General features: G+C 35.3%; 1 pseudogene; it reads right to left on the bottom strand.

Annotated features, from left to right (window-relative positions):
• Positions 1 to 3141: 3141 nt before the first annotated feature.
• LOC140890155 (65-kDa microtubule-associated protein 6-like) lies at positions 3142 to 7065 on the bottom strand (annotated as a pseudogene).
• Between the last annotated feature and the right edge of the window lie 14305 nt (positions 7066 to 21370).

The following is a 21370-nucleotide window of genomic DNA, read 5'->3' as shown; positions in this document are numbered from 1 at the left end:
TGGCATCGCAAATGCTAGTCTCAATCTCGAGCGATCCTTATCCTTATTTGCGGACGGCTCAATTGACTAGGAACTGTTTAGAATATACAGTGACTATAAGATGTGTTTCATGATAGTGATCTCTCTTTATTCACTATCTCATCTTACTTACACTATAGTATATTCAAGGTCTTTATCAAAACAACAATAGTATATCACAATATAACATTATGAAGAAAGATAAATAAAATGTCATTAATGAATGTAAATTATATTAAACAAAGATTGTTTATACATAAAGTCATAAAAGTCCTTAACCACAAGTTGGCTAACCGGGCACCCACTCTTTCAGATTCTAGGCGTCCTATTGGGAATCCGGAAGTAGCAGAATGATCCAGGCGTCGTAGCAGAGCTGTGGCCTAGTTTCGAGGCAAGCGACAGCAAAGGGCTGACGATGGATGCAAGTATAGTTTTGGTTTCCTAAAAATATTTAAGAGTATGAAATAGCTTAGTTAAGGCTTTTAGAGCTTAAATATTAATGCATGAGTATTTGCATTGTAGACGTCGTAATGTGGACTATTAGGCGTAAGATCTAGACCAATGGTGCTAGGATTTACCCGCAGTGTTAGAGGTACGTAAGTACTGATCAAGATATCCGGCATGATATATATGCTTATATGTTGCATGAGTATGTGCTATATGTTTTTCATGATTTACTGTTTTAGGACATGCATGTTTCATACTGGACTGCATATCGCGAGATGTGAGTCATTGATAGTTTCCATAGGGAGCTTGTACTTCATTATGGAATCGAGTCAGGTATTGTCAGTTTCCGTGTGAGCCTTGTGTCTTGTTTTGGATTTGGGTCAGGTTTTGGGAAGGCTCAGCCCCTGGTTTTGCTATCACTAGGAGCGACCACGATGGTGGAGTAGACGCTATAGTTGATAGGGTGAATATAAGAGTACCCCCGCGGAATCGCTCTCTGGAAAGGTGCTGTATATTTGGTGGCACCCTGAGCAGACTGTTTTACCCAGGATTTTAAAGTCATTTATGTGCTGCATATTTGTTTATATATCATTGATTTTGTATTGAGCGTTGTCGCTCATGCCCCTGTGTTTGGTGTTCTTGGGATACCTTGTGGCGGGGCAGGTTTGAGGCTAGACGCTCCAGGAGGTTCGCACCAGGAGTGAGGTCGGTGCCGGTTGCAGCGAGAGTCTTAGTGGTAGGATTGTGACCCTATGAACTTTCGATTTGGTTGTATAAAAATTATACACTTTTGTTATCGTCGGTTGTATTCTGCCGATCATATTTGTTGTATCTTGAGTATTCCGCTATTCACACTTTTAATATATTAATACATGCGCATAATTACTCTCATTAGATAGTGGATTCGGGTAGGGTTGCTACACACATCTTCTCCTCAAGTTCTCAAGTGGCCTCTCTCTCCGTGTGGTTAGACCATTGTATTTTTATGTACGGAATGATTCTTCATCTCAAAAACTTGGTCCTTGTATCCACTAATTGTATTGGAATTTCTTCATACTTCAAACTTCGTTCAAGTTTTCTTTAATCACGAGTGGTCCAGTTTCAATAATTTGAATTAGATCTCTACAAGATAGTATGCTTGTCAGGATTCCTCGTAATCACACCATATTGTCCATGTACAGAGTGGCCAAATTTTCTAGAATAAATTCATGTGATGATGCACGAATTTTATGATTCTATCAATGATCACCCAATTTAGTCTTTACTTTGGCAAAAGTAGTATAAGTTCATGGAAATATGTTCTCATTTCCATCTCACGAGTTCTAGTTGTTGAAGAAGTTCTTCGAGTCTTTGAATTCTAATTTGATTTGTCCAAACATTTGGCATCTAGCAACAATTAGTGAAGTATTTCTTCATTCCACTCCAATTGCATCGAAATCTAAGGCTCGTGATAATAGTATACTCTCGACGGCCTAAATATATCCAGTCTTCCCATTGAATTATCGTTGATATAAAACAAAGATTGAACATGGAATCCATCTCTTGTTGGAAAATATTCCAAATTTTGTAATATATCAAATCTTGATTTGAGATTGATACGAGGTTGAAACTTAATATTTGTTGAATCATAATCTCGATCGAGCTCTTTGCCTAATTGGACTAGCATTCGTCCTTATAGGTACTTCTTGTATTCGAAAACTATGATCTTAACTTAAACTAAATAAGATCATGATTTACCTATTTTGTAAATTTTGAATTTACATGCAACTATAATTCTATTATGTAGCCTCATTTCCTAATCTCCACTTAAAATATTAATGAATTTTAGTCTAAACTTTCGAATCATAGTTTTCAGAAGTGAAAATGATGGATGAGAATTGAATAGATTTTCCGTCATAGAATAATAAGAATATTGACTGGATAACATAGTTGGGTAAAATAAGAACAACCAAAAGAGATATATTCTAAAAAAAATGAAAGTAAAAAAGTAGCAAAATTTTTTGATATGAACATCAGAGGTAAAACCGAAATAGTTTATGTAGACTGTGGTATGTATGTGAATAGAATAACTGAACAAGAAAACTAAAAATAATGATATTGTCAAACTGACTTATTGGATTAAGATGAATAATGATCTGGCAAAATAGAAGTCTCACTCAAAATGTATAATCGAAGGCGAAAAAAATGAAAAGAAAAGTGTATACAAAATATGGTATAGACATATAAAATGTCTAAACCTTTGGGCAAGATGAAAAGATAAATCAATTTAATAGGTTAATTGAGAGGGAAAAAATAACTTCATAAAGATGAATACACATTTTTATAAAGACTAATAAACTATTTTTTATCCGATCACTACAAAAAAAACGGCTAAAGACAACGCTTTTTCCGCGTTTTTAATGTCCTCGAAAAAGCATTGTCGTAGTCAGTGTTGTAAAAGACAACGCTCAAAGACAATGCGAAAAAAGCGTTGTCGTTTCTAGAAAAGACAAAACTTTATCTAAAAAAAGACAACGCTTATAAAAAGCGTTGTCGTTTCTGGAAAAGACAACGTTTTTTAAGCGTCGTTGTATCTGGAAAAGACAACGCTTAAAAAAGCGTTGTCTTTTCTGGTAACTTTTTGTTCAAATAAAAAACAAAAAAAATTAATTGACAAATTTTCAATATTATAAATTACTCAAAATTCAAAAATTTGTAAAATAAAATTTAATATAGAGTCTTCCAATATTATAAATCATTAAAATATAAAATAATCGAATTCTAAATTAATGAACACTAGGAAAAAAAACTAGCATGTAGCCTCAATCCATCGTTGAGTAGCAGGATTTCTAAATGTCAGTTGCCACTGCCTACTGCTAAAACATGTGGAAGAAGCTGGTACAGCATAAATCCACCTATATCCACAACCTTTAGCTGGTCCTTTCAACATAGAATTGCCCATATTAATCAAAAGATGCGTGTTTTTGCAAAAGTGGGGTGTTAAAAATCTGAAATAAATCAAAAGTGGGTGGCAAAATAACTTGAAGCATAAAACTATTTATATAAAATAGAGAAAGTTAAGGAAAACTGGGACCCTTGAATCGAATTTGCGGAAACTTCACAAACCAGGGTGTTGGCAGTGTGTGCAAAGTTGAAACAATTCTTTTTTCTTTTTAACAAAACCGTGAGTGGTTCAAAACAGGTTCTTTAGCTTCTTTGCAATGATAATGTTCAACAGCATCTGGATACACAATTCAATCTCAAAGCTGAGATCTAAATTCTTATCTTTGAGCAGAAACATCAATAGTGGAGTAGAGGAAAATAAAGTATTGAAAGGAAAAACATACCGCTTCAATTATACTTTTAGCTCTGGGGGAACTCTGGCTCTGAACCGTAAACAGATGAAAATGACATTGTATCTTCTTTGGGGATCGCCACAAAGTTTATAGGAGCAGTGGAAATTCTTCTCATTTCCTTGAAATATCCTTTTTTTGTCGACCAAAATAAGAGCGTGGAGTATGGACCTCCGGAGTTGCATAGCCAACAGAGTTCCGATAGGGTGAAGGGCTCACAGATCCATTTCCATATGCTTGGTACCCATTTGTAGTCCTAAAGCTGTTGCTTCTTCTAGGACTAGGCTTAGAACCATATATCGCCTCTTTCTCAGTAAGTAGCATATTTTGGAGTTTTTTATGATCCTGAACAGAAAATTTCGTATCAATGGGGCACAGGATAATCATGGTTATTTTTACAATGATTATATGATGTAACGCACTACTCACAATTAGTATGGTCCCATATTTTGTGCCATTGTATATGGTAAGTAATTGTAATATCAGTTGTTGTAAAAGGACATCTTAGTAGATAAACATCTAATTGACGCATAAATATACAACACCAAGAAACTTTACTCAGATCACATTAATTTGTTTACCCTGGAACGCTTTTTCTCCTCTTCCTTCTGTATTCTAGTCAGTTTGTAATCCTCCAGTTTTGATACCAAACGAACCTGAAGGCAAATGATACAAAAACAAAAGAGCCAACTACTCCAATCATAGAGAAGAAAAAAATTTGAAAGTTCACATGAAATATTTAGGAAAACCAACCCCATCATAGCGAAACTATTTATGTTTCTCATCCCCCCATGCCAGCATATGTCTAATCAAGTTTCCAACCATGGCTGAAAATCACCACGTTACCTCCAGATACATAACCAACTTAATCAAGAAACAAAAAGTCATATAGTCTCTAATGAAGTACCTGATATTTTACTTATCATAGTTATTGCTCGCTCTGCACGTTTTAGATTTATTATTATGTGTGCACCTCTCCCAGCACTGTACCGATTCTCATCCTAATAAATCAAACCATAATTACAAATAAGCACATAAGATATGTGAGAAACATTTTCTTCATCCTATTCTCACCAAACCACATTTTTTAGATCAAAACCATTATTTTTTAGCTTACTCGAATATAATCTTCGAGCCAATTTTCTTCATCACCAGCAGAAAGCCATCGGTCAATCTTTTCCATTATTTCATTACTGAATTAAAGCTTCATCTTTGGCATTACATATTTGGGTTTCTATGTTAGTTAATATTTCACTCGGATCCACCAAACCTGCAAAAGATATGGATTCCAATCAGTACCTAGCAAAAAATAACATACATAGAGCTCTTCTCGAGGACATCGTCATCTACCTGAGTCTATCAACGCATTAGTTTTATCATCAGCGCTACTTTCATCAGGTTGAATATGAATTTTACGACAAATATCATCAAGTTCTGAACTCTTCTTCAGGACAAGTTCCTTCAGCCTGCTAGCTTTCAGCTTACCGAGTCTCCCAACCTCTGCCGATGCCTGCCCGTGATAGCATTAGATTTCCCAAACTATATTCACTTAGAAGGGCTAAGTGCAAACCATAGGAATGATCTTATTTAAATACCTGTTCAACTACCTCCACCGTAAGAGCACCTGCTTTCACAATTTCAGATTCTGACAAATTGAGGATCGAAGTAATCTTCAAGAAGTAGACCTTCTCTTCATGTTTTGTGTCCATTAATTTCCACAGTTCGAAGAGAGATCCAGCTACATCTTTCAGCTGCAACATATCATAGGTTTCAATGAAAGGGAACATGGGAGATTTATCAGCTACTTATTAGAGGTAAATGATACCTTCCGATATCGGAATTTTCTCTCAGTTTTCAACCTTAGTACAGCCTGATCAAGACCCTCTAATATGCTGTCGCTGATATTTGTGGCATGTTCCAGGCTAGATTCGTGCAAACTACGATCAACATCGCTCACTGTTTTGCCAAAATCCAACCTTAGTACACTGCTCACAGTATGAACCTCATTCACATAATCCATGACTTTTTGAACGCATTCAGACTGCAAATCATTTTCAAAATGCAAGAATTGAGTTATAGAGCTCTGAACTCTAATACAATATTAGCCTGTAAAGTTGCCAAACTCTAGCAATCTCCATAACACAATATTCTATCAGATAATACATTCAAACAACTCAGGCTATCAGAACAAAAAAGAACACATGCCAGTCAATCTTATACTTCTACAACATTATTTATCAAAGGCCGTGCTCAAGTAGGAATTGACAAGTCCGCACAATCCTTGGCGCAGGGAGTAAAGGGAGAATTCGTCCATGCTTCCAACAATCAAGAATTTCATGAAAAGCCTCAATAGAGGAAAATTATTACGTGAAATATTCCATCGACTAGTTTGGAGTCATAGTTTACAAAGGAGAAACTATAAATTTGAACTTAGGCCCCACGTGCTAGTTTGGCAGTTTAACATAGCCCATAGACCCAATGTAGCCAAGTTGAATGGTTCTACAGCTATAATAAATGGGTCATCATAGTGGATGCAAGACACTAGTACGTGGTAATGCTTAGTTTTTCAGGGCAAAAGAGACATCAGTTTTGTACTACCTGAGAGACATGATATTTAGGGCCATTAGTCAATGAGAATGTGACATATCCTCATGATTCATCTGTCTCCTCTGTTGCCAATAAAACACATAACACAAACACATTACATGATAATCCAAAATTAAGAAGAACAAAATATAGAGCTGAATTTATCTTCTACTAACGCAAAACAGGATTCTCCCAACAAGGCTTCAAGGTTAACCCATCCTCCTTCCAAGGTCCATCATCCCATTTTGTGACACTAGCAAGGCTATTATCAGCAGCCTTGTTGGTCTCATTAACGGTTGGCTTCACAAACAGAAACAAGAAAAAAAAAATGACACAATTTCTCAATTAATTCTTTTATAATCAGATCCACAACAATACTGACTGAAGCAGATTGATAAAATATAAATAATTTTAGAACTGTAGTGGGACCAAAGACTACACATCCCAAATCCCCGGCCCTCCACACTAAGCATACTCAGAGAGGAACTGAAGCACAACTTTTACCGATTGTGTAGCTTGAGACTCAGAAGCCAGCTAGAATAAGCGACGACACTGCTTCCACCACGGGAACTACCGGAATTCCTGGGCTCGAGACCGGCAAAGCCAACGTCGTCGCTTTCAACTTCTTCAAAAATTTGGTTCTTCCCGCCTCCAAGCAGCTGCTCTTACTCTTCACCCTCATAGGCCGCAAGATCTTCAACCCAAAAAAATGAGAAAAGGAAATCGGAGGAGAAATAGGGTTTCGAGAAATGGGATAGATGAAAATTTTGAATTGATCGCGCGGTGAAGTACCTGGAAAGTAAATAAAGATGTTTTATTTCTTCTCTTTAAGCTTTTAAACAAAAGCGTTCTAGTAGGTTTCAAAAAAACGCTCATTTACAACTCTTTGTAAAAAGCGTTGTTGAACACATAAAAAATGTTTTGTTTTTGTAAATTAAAAAAATAAACACAACGCTTTTACTTAAAAGCGTTGTGTTTATGTTTTTTTACAACGCTTTTTGTAAAAAGCGTTGTCTTTCAACTGTTGTCAATGATCATTTTTGTTGTAGTGGATCTTATTTAAACCCAAAAAGAATTTTCTTAAAATTAATCTCCATAAGACTTTTTCTCATTGGCATATCTCTACTAGTTGAACCCAATTTACTTAATTATTTTATTTGGTTCTATCAAGTTCCCTAAAAAAAACTCATCCTCTTGGCATGTTTCTTTTATCCGGACTTTTCTTAATTCTGTCTATGAGGATTACCTACCAAAATTCCTATTAGATTAATCACTAATAGTTGAATTCTTCTCTAAATATATCATGAACCATATTTTTTGATAGTTGGATAGTTCAAACCTAAATTCTTTTAACCAAGTTTCTCTTGACTAGAATCATCCTTAATTGGTTTACCCATAGCTAAACACATAAGATATTGTATGGGAGATCTATGAAATAAAATTTCTCATTTTGGTGATAAGCTTAGTATGTTGCATTTTAGGAATGTCTACTTCTATTGGCTCTTCTTCATGTGCATTCTTTGCGCTAACTGGTGTTGGGTTGTAGCTAACTTGATTTGAATACTTGCACGTATCATAACACATTCAAGGAAAAAACTGAAGTTCATTATAGCATCCGATTAGTCTCAAAAAATCTATTCTATCAGTTAGTTATTTTGTCTTATCAGATTATTTCTCTCCCCACTAGTCTATTTTCCCATCTGGTCTATCTGAACTAAGGCTAATTCTAGACAACTGAAATTTTTTTCAGCAAGAAGTTCCTCCCATCCGGATTATGGAACCTGACGGCTCTGATAACATTTAATGTCATGCTCCGAAATCGGGCCTAGTTGGCATCGACGTTGTTTAACAATTTAACATTGTAACAACAAGTCTCGTAGTACAAATCTTGCCAAAAAATAGTCTATTTCATAAACCATAACTGTTTTTACAAAAAAAAACACATGTGCGACATTTCAAAAGCGGAACTAAAATTTAAAGTAACGAAATTAGACATGTTTCATCTTGAGCCGATCCATCCTCACCAGCCCCAGAACATATTTTGTTCCTCGTCATCTAACTCATCTTCATCCTTATCTGGGGAGGGAGAGTAAGAGGGGTAAGCGTTTTGGGAAATACTCAGCAAATGGGGGCCGATCGAGCATAATAAACATCAAAGATATATTTACATATATACATACACATATCATAATCATAATCTCGAAATAGGATAAGCATGTTGAATCTAACACAAACACAAAACAAATGTATCACTGAAAATCATCTCATTTTTCCATGGTTTACTGATCAGTCCCCTATATATTACTCCTCTAAGGGGCGAGGCCAAATGAACGGTTATTATATCCCACCGCATCAGGTCCAAATCAAATCAAATCAAATCATCGGAAATTTCCTTAGCCACATCTAACTCGAATCTTAACAGTGCATTTTAAATAAATCAAACATGCTTCGAATACTTTATCTAATATCGAACAACCAACGAATCAAGGTAGCATATCAAGTGAAACGAATATACATTATGCCGATAGAGTTTTCAAAAACATTTGTAATTTATTTTATAAAACTTAAACTCACTTAAAAATAAATATAAATGTAAAGACTTATATCAAGAAATATAGGTATAAAAGGCTATTAACATTTTATTTGATTCTAAGAAGATCGTGTAGGAATAACGTTGTTCAAAAGCCTTGAACTTGAGAAAATCTCGAATTTGACTAAGACCAAAATTTGATCGACCTTAGAAGATGCTAGGCTGCTCGGTTTTGTGCATAACAAGACAGCCTCTTTGGTTGAATTCCACGCTTCTTCTTGCTCGACTTCGGACAAAATTTTGGCTTAAGATCTGCTGCTAAAACTCCGATGGTTGCTGCAGGTGCTTGCTTCGACACTTGGACAGATTCAAAGGCTTCAAGAATGGACAAAATCTTTCTCTCGAAATGTTGTTCAAAGGCTTCGAAAATGGGCAGAAACTTTATTCGAAACGATGCCGAGTTCTCGAGCTTTCCGGAAAGCCTTGATGCTCGACAATGAGCAGAATTCAGAGCTTCAAACTGATGTTGCTGGACTTCAAAATGGACAGGAACAAAGCTGATCATAGGTATGTTTGATATCTGGACATAATTTTGCTTCAAGAATTTGTTGAAATCTTTCAATTCCAGCTGCCTTTTTCTTAGTCGAAAATGGTGGCTGAAAATGTTTGCTAATGTGATCGAGAATGGCAGATTTGGGGTGTGATTTTCACTCATCTTTTGCCATTATTTATAGGCATTCATGGCCAAGTATCCCCTTCTTAAGAGCCATTATTCCCCTTTATTCTGTTGTTACAAGTGCCCCTTTTCATATCAAAATTATTGTGCATTTGATTTTTGATTTAATCGGCCATTAAGACTATTGAAGGTTAATTGGGGTCTTCACATTTTCAGCACCCATTGACATAGCCACATAGGAGAGGTAGGATAGATAGCTAGAGAGATTGGTTGAACCACTTTGAGTAGACCAAACAATTTCTGTAAGTAAATTCTGTTATACCCCATATTATACGTGTGCATGCATGAATTAATGTACAATAGAATCTGATTAAACCAAAAATTTATGTGAGTTTGGTATAGTAAGCAAGTCTTCAAATATCCAAAAATTTATGTCGAGTTTGTATCATATGTGACATCGTTAGATTCGCATTTTCGAGACGATCTTACTGTGAAAATTCAAAATTTCAAGACAATCAAAGTTGTTTAGAGCATGGGTGCGGGAATCAAAACACATACATACATGCATACATACATACATACATACATACATACATACATACATACATACATACATACATATTAATAAAGTTAACTTAACAATTAGGCTTGTATCTTAGATGGTCAGGCATCCTAATTAAACGGACCAATAGGTATATAGTTCATGTTGAAATTATATTATTATTATTATTATGTTGAATATTGAATATTGAATGTTGAATGTTGAATATTGAGTTGTAAAATGTGGAAAATTAGTGTGTGATGATGTAGATGATGATGTATTAATTTTTGGACTAATCTCAAATGTAGATCTATAAATAGGTCTTCATTTGTGATGAAAAATACAATTGAGTTGAGAGAAAAATATTATAAAGTGTAGAGTTTGATATATTTTGACTTTTAGAGTATTTACTTTTTACCTTAAATTTTTACTTTTTCACAACACGTTATCAGCATGATTGGTAGCGCTTAGTCGTGTCACGCCCAAATTAACCCAACTCATATTAAACAATTAAACATGTAGTAGCGAGAGTAGGGATCATTCCCACGAGAAAAGTGAAATTTATCTGTGTTCTTAAAATCACTGAAATTAAATAAAAAAAGGGATTTGGATTTTAAAAAATAACTACTAACAATTTAAAACAAAATAAAATACTTAAAAACAAGTCTCCACCCTTAAAATTATTCATTTGATCATTGATTCTCTAAAAATAATTAATTCTCATTGAATATTCACCATTGGAAATTTAATTTCTGTTTCACCTTAATTTTAGTTAACTAGACACAAGCGTTCTAAATTAACCCTTACCAATGAATTAACCCAATACAAGCGATCAAATTTAAACCCACGGCAGCATTCAAACTAGTAAAACTGATAAATCTAGACAACCCATACACAAGCGGATGAATTGAGCCAGTCAATTGTTATCCCTACAATTCCTAATCTCACAAGCGGACGATTATTAATTGTAGTTGTTTCACAAATCAGAGGTTTCAAACAATTACGAATTTGAATTCCAATTTAGCAGTAGATTGTATAGAAATCACAGGCCTATAATCTCACACACAAGCATGGCAATCAATTCAGAATAACTCTTGATACGCAATTTGAATTAAACAAATACAAACTGAATCTCACAAATTAAATAAAATCAAGGGTTTCGTCTTCCTTCAACCAAGAACAAAAACTAAAAGATTAAAATCTAAGAACAAGGAAGAAAGAATCAAGCCGCCAGAAGATTTTTCTCTGTCTTCGGCCGTCCAAGTCTGCGTCGTTCCCTCTGATCCCTTCTATTGTGTCTTTTAAATCTCTTTTATATGTCCTCGAAGCCCGTCAAAGAAAGTCCGACCAATCGAGTGTTTTAAAGTTACAAAAATCGGCCAATTTCTTGCACAGAGCAGCGCGGGCGCGCCTACAAATCGGGAGGGCGCACCTTAGCTTCGTATTTTCACTTCTTTTCATGTCCAGGGACGGCGCGGGCGTGCCTATAAATCGGGAGGGCGCGCCTTAGCTTCGTATGTGTTATTCTCCAACGAGCGACAATTTTCAAAAAATCATATCTCACAATCTAACCGTCGGATGGATCTGAAATTTGGACAGCTGCTTTAAAACATCTTGAACTTCATTCGGAATGGTGGAGATCGGATTTGGACTTTGGTAAAATTAAATATAATTTTCAGATCATTGCTGCTCCGTAATTCATTCTCGCGCAAAAGCTTTTCCATCTTTTCCTCGACAAAAAGATATGTCCTATACAATAAACACGGGAGCGCATAATGTAGACATGATGCATGAAATACAAACTAAAACTTAATTAAAACAAATGAATGCATGCAAAAACGACAATGAAATGATATGAAAATATGCAACACAAACATGAATATCAAATACCCCCACACTTACTCCTTGCTCGCCCTCGAGAAAGTTATGCAAAACAATATGCAAATAAAACAAAACAATCATAAGTAAGGATGGATCATGACATAATAGCCTCAATGAAGTTTCTCCCACAAAAACAAGCTTACGAATACTCTCGATTTTCAATGATACACCTTCAGTTAAGCGCAAACGTGTGTGTGTGTCATGTTATTCCAGCTAGTGCAACTTCAAAAGAAAAGTTTTAAGACTGTTCGCCAACCTAAGACATATCAGTGTACGTTTCACCCTCAAGAATCCCTCCTCTCAACAACCCTTTAACACAACACAACTCTCTTGAGATAAAATTATGTACCTCCGGATTTTGCACCTGGTATTGCAATAGCCCCAATAATTACCCGCTGACTTAGCTATAACTGGCTAGGATACGAAAAATCATTCTATTTTTTCTTTCTAATCCCCTCTTCTATAGCCCGGATGGAGCATCAACCCCATTTAATCCGCATACTTAGCCTTGATCTTGATCTTTTAGGATTTCAATCCTATCAAGGCCCGGATGGAGTTGTAAAAAAATTTTTTTTTTTTAGGTACGCCTAAGATCGTAGGTGTCACATAAAAAAATCATCAAGGTTCAAGAAACTAACAAGTTTCACAGACACCTATTGCCGTGCAATGGTCCAACAGACACCAACTTGTCAAATACATCATTACAGTTCACTGGTCAAACATGTGTGCAAAAGATTATTCACAACTCAACCTCAAGTTTCTCATATCCAATCAAGAGCAAATTTTTTCACAAAAAAAAACATTTTCTCACAATCTCTTCATAGGCTATCAATTTCCATCCTACTTATGTAACACGACAAATACTAACAAATTAACAAATGATACGAAACGAACTATATGCAAATACGCAACAAAACAAATGCAGAACAAAATGACAAACAACGAATGAAACTCCCCCCACACTTAACCAAAGCATTGCCCTCAATGCTCTAGCACTAACAACACAAATGAAAACACAAGATGAAAATGCAAGCGAAAAAAAAAACAAAACAAAACAATACTCCCCTGGTTTAAGTGTTGACGTTTTCCTCTTCGATATCTGGCTGAATAATGGAAGATTCCTATTGAAACTTTGGACTGCAGATGGGGCGGCTAGGTTCTGACAAACAAAGAAAATAAAACAAAAAACAAAACAAACAAAAACGAAATAAAGGAAAAAGACACTGGGTTGCCTCCCAGCCAGCGCTTGATTTTTAGTCGTCGGCTTGACTCTCAGAAGCACTGCTCAAAGAGCGGCTGACGCCCAAAGTAAGTGTCATATGACACCACAAATGGGTCTTGGTTCCATATGCCCTCAAGCTTGGCTAGATGTAAACAGATTAAGCTCGTCATCTCAACAACACTCTGAAGCTGGTAAACATGGGAAGAGAATATCTCTACTGGATCTCGGAAGCCAAAATCCTTTGAAACAGGTACTGATGGAAGGACAGGATATTGGGGATGTGTGTATGATAATACTATCGATGAGCTCCTATCGATAGATTCTTGAACCGCGTCATCCTCACACTTTTCTGACATATTTCCATCAACCAATATTTCTTCCAGTACATCTTCCGGCTGAGGGTCAATAAGAAGAGAAGACTCAAGCACCTCTAAATCTTCAGCAGGAATTGATTCGCACTCCCAATCCTGGTTCTCTAAGTCATCATCATCAAACCAAATTGGGTTGGTCACTGCTTGAGTATCTTGCTTCACCTCCTGTTCGCTATGTCCCTGGAGAATTGACCTCTTGAGATTCTCTATGTGCTCCACAAGGTCGCATCTAGACTTCTTCATATCTTTTATAGTTTCCTCAGTCGATGCCACAAGCTTGCTCATTATATCCTCCAGCGGATGTACCCCTTGATCACAACTTCCCACCTCCTGTTGAAGCTCGAATGGTTGGTCTGTAAAATCTGGGTATTGAAAGTGTGAATACTGGTAATAGTAAAATTCTGCCATATCATCCATCAGGTGTCTAATGGTCTCATCATCTCGGCAAAAAATTGAAATACCGGCTGTGAAAGCTCCATCAATTACCCATCTTCTTGTCACTGCATCCAAAACACCAAGAAAATATGTTAGGAGAGAATAGTTAGAAAAATCACAATACCGGATGATGGTTGCTAAATCATTGAATCTCTTCCATGCTGCGTAGAAAGGCTCTCTGTGTTGCTGGATAAAACTTGAGAATACTTGTTGATTTAACATCTCGAAGTATTACACCGCAATAATCCTCCTTTGCCTAAGAAAAATTCTTTCTATCTCTGAGTCGTATGGAAATTCTTCTTCCTCCGAAGATTCACCTGGACGCACGAACAAACCAGAATAGCACTAGGAGGAATAACAAAAATAAAAAAAAACAAAACACAAATAAATTAAACGCCTTTCCCCGGCAACGGCGCCAAAATTTGGTAGCGCTTAGTCGTGTCACGCCCAAATTAACCCAACTCAGATTAAACAATTAAACATGTAGTAGCGAGAGTAGGGATCGTTCCCACGAGGAAAGTAAAATTTATCTGTGTTCTTAAAATTACTGAAATTAAATAAAAAAAAGGGATTTTGATTTTAAAAAATAACTACTAACAATTTAAAACAAAATAAAATACTTAAAAACAAGTTTTGATATCAGTCGACTCCACCCTTGAAATTATTCATTTGATCATCGATTCTCTAAAAATAATTAATTCTCATTGAATATTCACCATTGGAAATTTAATTCCTGTTTCACCTTAATTTTAGTTAACTAGACACAAGCGTTCTAAATTAACCCTTACCAATGAATTAACCCAATACAAGCGATCAGATTTAAACCCACGGCAACATTCAAACTAGTAAAACTGATAAATCTAGACAACCCATACACAAGCGGATGAATTTAGCCTAGTCAATTGTTATCCCTACAATTCCTAATCTCACAAGCGGGCGATTATTAATTGTAGTTGCTTCACAAATCAGAGGTTTCAAACAATTACGGATTTGAATTCCAATTTAGCAGTAGATTGTATAGAAATCACAGGCCTATAATCTCACACACAAGCATGGCAATCAATTCAGAATAACTCTTGATACGCAATTTGAATTAAACAAATACAAACTGAATCTCACAAATTAAATAAAATCAAGGGTTTCGTCTTCCTTCAACCAAGAACAAAAACTAAAAGATTAAAATCTAAGAACAAGGAAGAAAGAACCAAGCCGCCAGAAGATTTCTCTCTGTCTTCGGCCGTCCAAGTCTGTGTCGTTCCCTCTGATCTCTTCTATTGTGTCTTTTAAATCTCTTTTATATGTCCTCGAAGCCCGTCAAAGAAAGTCCGACAAATCGAGTGTTTTAAAGTTACAAAAATCGGCCAATTTCTCGCACAGAGCAGCGCGGGCGCGCCTACAAATCGGGAGGGCACGCCTTAGCTTCGTATTTTCACTTCTTTTCACGTCCAGGGACGGCGCGGGCGCGCCTATAAATCGGGAGGGCGTGCCTTAGCTTCGCATGTGTTATTCTGCAGCGAGCGACAATTTTCAAAAAATCATATCTCACAATCTAACTGTCGGATTGAGCTGAAATTTGGACAGCTGCTTTAAAACATCTTGAACTTAATTCAAAACAATGGAGATCGGATTTGGACTTCTATAAAATTAAATATAATTTTCAGATCATTGCTGCTCCGTAATTCATTCTCACGCAAAAGCTTTTCCATCTTTTCCTCGACAAAAAGATATGTCCTATACAATAAACACGGGAGCGCGTAATGTAGACATGATGCATGAAATACAAACTAAAACTTAATTAAAACAAATAAATGCATGCAAAAACGACAATGAAATGATATGAAAATATGCAACACAAACATGAATATCAACGATCGCTCGAAGGTTCTCTATAATTTTTGACGCTCCAAAATACAAGAAGAAGTCAAAAATATTCAACAAGTAAGAATTTTTATTTTACTGTTTATATATTTTTATTATGTATATATTAATATATGATATCATGTTATGAAAAAAAAAATAAGTTTTTTCTCAAAACTTGTTATAAATCCTGGGAGGATGTTAAGACGACATCCCACACTCCCGGTAAGGGATACAACAAGTATAAAAGCCTCTAAGTTTCTTAAACAATATAATCATATTTGTATAATTTCATGTTATTATATAAAAGGTTGTCTACGACACCGATCTTATAATAATGTGATATGATATACTATACCTGACTTTATACTAAATATATTGGTATAATTTCACAATATTATATAAAAGGCTGTCTACTACACCGATCTTATAATAATGTGATATGATATACTATACCTGACTTTATACTAACTATATTGGTATAATTTCACAATATTATATAAAAAAATTTCTACGGCACCGACCTTATAATAAAGTGATATGATATACATAATTATTTAATTATGATTATCATTATATGCATCACATGATTATCACGATTTTTTATTCAACACATACTCGATTTTATTCCTTACCCCCAACGGTCACAAACGGCTAGTTTTTGGTCTATAAATATGTTCACTCAAACTCATTTTCAATCACACCAAATTCGCTCTTTCTCTCAAAAAAAAAATTTTCTCCTCAGTTTTTTTCGAAGATGAAGATGATGACATTTATAAGGCTATTTTTCATAACGACTATAATCATCATGCTCACGAGTCTTGTATTCACCAACGATTTTCCACCACATACTTTTTCTCTATTTGTACACGTACTTGTACTCATCGTTTATCCATTATTTTGTATTGTCATATTAATGAAAATTAACTTATAAAATGCATTGTTATTTTTCTAGTACCACCATGTCAAATTTGGCAAAGTTTAAATTCGTTGCTCTCGATATCACTAGAAAAGAGAAAAGAAATGTTAATAAGAAATCATCAATCCCGACTCAATGTATCTACGGCATTTCCAGAAGCAAATGTCGTAAGTAAAAATGAAAACCAAAATCAAAGGCATAAACTAGATTTTGGTTGAGGTCGAGGATGTGGTCATGAACGTGGACGTAGAAATGATCGTGGTCGTGGTCGTGGTTATGGCCGTGAATATGAAAATAATCGAGATAGTTACTTCAATAACTAATCTCAAAAGAACGTCACGAACCACCCAAAAAGGCAGCATGAAAATATGAGTGAAAATAAAAATCACTCAAAAAGATATGAGAGTGTTTGTTATAAATATGGCACTCCAAGACATTGGTCATGTACCCCTGAGCACTTATGTAAGCTCTTTAAAGTATCGATAAAGGAGAAATAAAAAGAGACCAATTTTGTTGAAAACAGTAACCATTTAAGTGGTTCAACTTATTTCAATGCTGCCGATTTTTTCAAATGATTTCGAGAACATTGATTAATATATTGGTGGGACTGAAATGTAACATGCTATATTTTTCATGCATTCTTATGAAACATGCTATATTTTGCATATATATATTATCCTTGATTTTATTTATTGCATTTTTGAAGTATGGAAAATGCTATGAGAAAAATAAACCCATGAAAGTTTGCATACCCGATAGTGGTACAACGCACACCATTCTCCGAGATAAAAGATATTTCTTGAAATTAAAAACAACAAATACAATGATGAATACAATATCAGGTCCTGTAGACTTGATTGAAGGTTGTGGAAAAGCACATTTTTTGTTACCTAATGGTACAAATTTTTTTTATAAATGATGCTTTATATTCACCAGGATCAAAAAGAAATTTGTTGAGTTTTAATGACATATATTCTCATGGGTATGATACTGAGACGATAACTGATGGAAATCAGAAATATATGTGTCTTACCACATATAAATCAGGAAAAAAATATGTGGTTGAAAAATTATCAATGCTCTCTACTGGATTGCATTATACACATATAAGGTCAATCGAATCAAATATGGTGGTTAATAGTTCTTCAATATTAACCAATTGACATGATCGATTGGGACATCCTGGTTCAATAATGATGCGAAGAATTATTAAAAATACGCATGGTCATCCGTTGAAAGACCAGTAGATCTTTCAGAATAATAAGTTTCAATGTAAAGCATGTTCTCTTGAAAAACTTATTATAAGACCATCGCCAGCTAAAATCCAAACAGAATCACCCATATTTCTTGAACGCATTCAGGGTGATATTTGTGGGCCAATTCATCCACCATGTGGACCATTTCGATATTTTATGGTACTGATCGATGCTTCTAGCAGATGGTCACATGTATGCTTATTGTCAACTCGGAATGTGGCATTTGCAAGATTAATGGCTCAAATAATAAAATTACGGAATCAATTTCCCGATTATACAATCAAGAAAATAAGACTTGATAATGCTGGAGAATTTACTTCCCAAACTTTCAATGACTATTGTATGTCAATGGGAATTACTGTTGAACATCCTGTTGCTCATGTTCATACACAGAATGGATTAGCTGAATCATTGATTAAACGTCTACAACTGATTGCTAGACCAATGATTATGAGAACAAAACTCCCTATTTCTATATGGGGACATGCAATTTTACATGTTGCGGCATTAATTCGCATCAGACCAAGTGCATATCATAAATTCTCCCCATTGCAGCTTGCATTTGGTAAAGAACCAAATATTTCTCATCTGAGAATTTTTGGATGTATGGTGTATGTGCCTATTGCACCGCCTCAACGATCAAAAATGGGTCCTCAAAGAAAAATCGGTATTTATATCGGTTATGATAGTCCATCAATCATTCGATATCTTGAGCCTCAGACAGGCGATGTGTTTACAGCACGCTTTGCTGATTGTCATTTTAATGAAGAAATTTTCTCAATATTAGGGGAAGAAAAGAAACACATCGAAAAAGAAATCACATGGTATGCACCATCATTGTTACATTTGGATCCAAGGACCAAACAATGTGAGAAAGATGTACAACAAATTGTACACTTGCAAAGAATTGCAAATCAAATGCCAGATGCATTTGCAGACACAAAAGGGGTAACAAAATCATATATACATGCTGTAAATGCCCCTGCTCGAGTTGAAATTCCAAAGAAACAAATTGAAGACACTCATGATGTCATAAAACGCTTGAAGCGTGGAAGGCCAGTCGGTTTCAAGGATAAAAATCCTCGAAAAAGAAAAGGCATAGAAAAGCACGATAATCATAAAATAGAAAATGGTGTTCAAAAGAAACACCTGATAATAAAAATGTTATGTCAGAACCACAAACTGACGAGAATCATGAAATCTCTATCAATTATATTAATATTGGAAAAATATGAAACCGAAAAGACATAGAAGATATTGATGAGATATTTTCTTATAATGTGGCTTGTGACATCATAAATAAAAATGAGGATCATGAACCAAAATCTTTTGGTGAATGTAAAACTCGTCATGATTGGGCCAAATGGAAAGATGACATCCAGGTTGAATTGGATTCGCTGAATAAACGTAATGTTTTTGGACCTATAGTCCTCACACCTGAAGGTGTAAAACCTGCTGGATACAAATGGGTTTTTATTCGAAAGCGAAATGAGAAAAATGAAATAGTCAGATATAAAGCTAGACTTGTTGCACAAGGTTTTCTCAAAGGCCTGAAATTGATTATGAAGAAACGTATTATCCTGTTACGTTTCGATATTTGATTAGTTTGGCAGTGTCTGAAAATCTGGAAATGTGTCTTATGGATGTTGTTACAGCTTACTTATACAGATCACTTGATAGTGATATATACATGAAAATTCCTGAAAGATTTAAGATGCCTGAAGCACAAAGTTCAAAATCCAGAGAATTTTATTCTGTAAAAATTGCAAAGATCATTATATGGGTTAAAGCAATCCGGCCGAATGTGGTATAATCGGCTAAGTGAGCACTTGATGAAAAAGGGATATGCAAATGATCCAATATGCCCTTGTGTTTTCATCAAGAAAACAACATCCGGATGTGTAATTATTGTTGTATATGTTGATGATTTAAACATCATTGGAACGAATAAAAAAATTCAAGAAGTTATAATGTACTTGAAGAAAGAATTCGAAATGAAGGATCTTGGAAAAACCAAGTATTGTCTGGGTTTGCAAATCGAACAAAAGGAATGTGGAATTTTTGTTCACCAGGCAAATTATACAGAAAAGATCCTTAAACATTTTAATATGGATAAATCAAATCCATTAAGTACTCCAATGGTTGTAAGATCATTAAACATAGAAAAGGATCCATTCCGTCCATGTGAAGATGATGAAGTTATTCTTGGTCCAAAAGTACCATATCTAAGTGCCATTGGTGCCCTTATGTATCTTGCAAATTGCACTAGACCTGATATATCTTTTTCTGTAAATTTATTGGCAAGATTCAGTTCATATCCAACAAAGAGGCACTGGAACGGAATTAAACATATATTCCGTTATCTACGAAGAACGACAGATTTGGGACTTTTGTACTCAAAAAACACCAATCAAAGTATTATTGGTTATGCTGATGCTGGATATTTATCTGATCCACATAAGGCACGTTCCCAAATCGGATATGTATTTACTCGTGGAGGCACCGCAATTTCTTGGCGTTCACAGAAACAAACACTCGTAACAGCTTCATCAAATCACGCCGAGATTATTGCATTACATGAAGCAAGTCGTGAATGTGTATGGTTAAAGTCAATGACCAAACATATTCAAATATTGTGTGGATTGACAGTAGACAAGAAGCCTGTGACACTATATGAAGATAATGCTGCATGTATTGCTCAAATGAAAGAAGGATACATTAAAAGTGACAGAACCAAACATATCCCCCCAAAATTCTTTGCCTACACTCAAGAGCTTGAAAAGAATAAAGATATTGATATCTGTTACATTCAATCAAGTGAGAACTCATTAGATCTCTTCACAAAGGCACTTCCTACGATGATATTCAGAAAGCATATATACAACATTGGGATGAACAATCTACGGAATATGTGAAGAATCCCTCATGTTAACATATTAATTCGCATCAGACCAAGTGCATATCATAAATTCTCCCCATTGCAGCTTGCATTTGGTAAAGAACCAAATATTTCTCATCTGAGAATTTTTGGATGTATGGTGTATGTGCCTATTGCACCGCCTCAACGATCAAAAATGGGTCCTCAAAGAAAAATCGGTATTTATATCGGTTATGATAGTCCATCAATCATTCGATATCTTGAGCCTCAGACAGGCGATGTGTTTACAGCACGCTTTGCTGATTGTCATTTTAATGAAGAAATTTTCTCAATATTAGGGGAAGAAAAGAAACACATCGAAAAAGAAATCACATGGTATGCACCATCATTGTTACATTTGGATCCAAGGACCAAACAATGT

Source organism: Henckelia pumila, chromosome 3, assembly GCF_033568475.1.
Source record: "Henckelia pumila isolate YLH828 chromosome 3, ASM3356847v2, whole genome shotgun sequence".
Taxonomy (NCBI): domain Eukaryota; kingdom Viridiplantae; phylum Streptophyta; class Magnoliopsida; order Lamiales; family Gesneriaceae; genus Henckelia; species Henckelia pumila.
The sequence above is the reverse complement of the archived record's forward strand: the minus strand, read 5'-3'. Positions and strand labels throughout refer to the sequence as shown.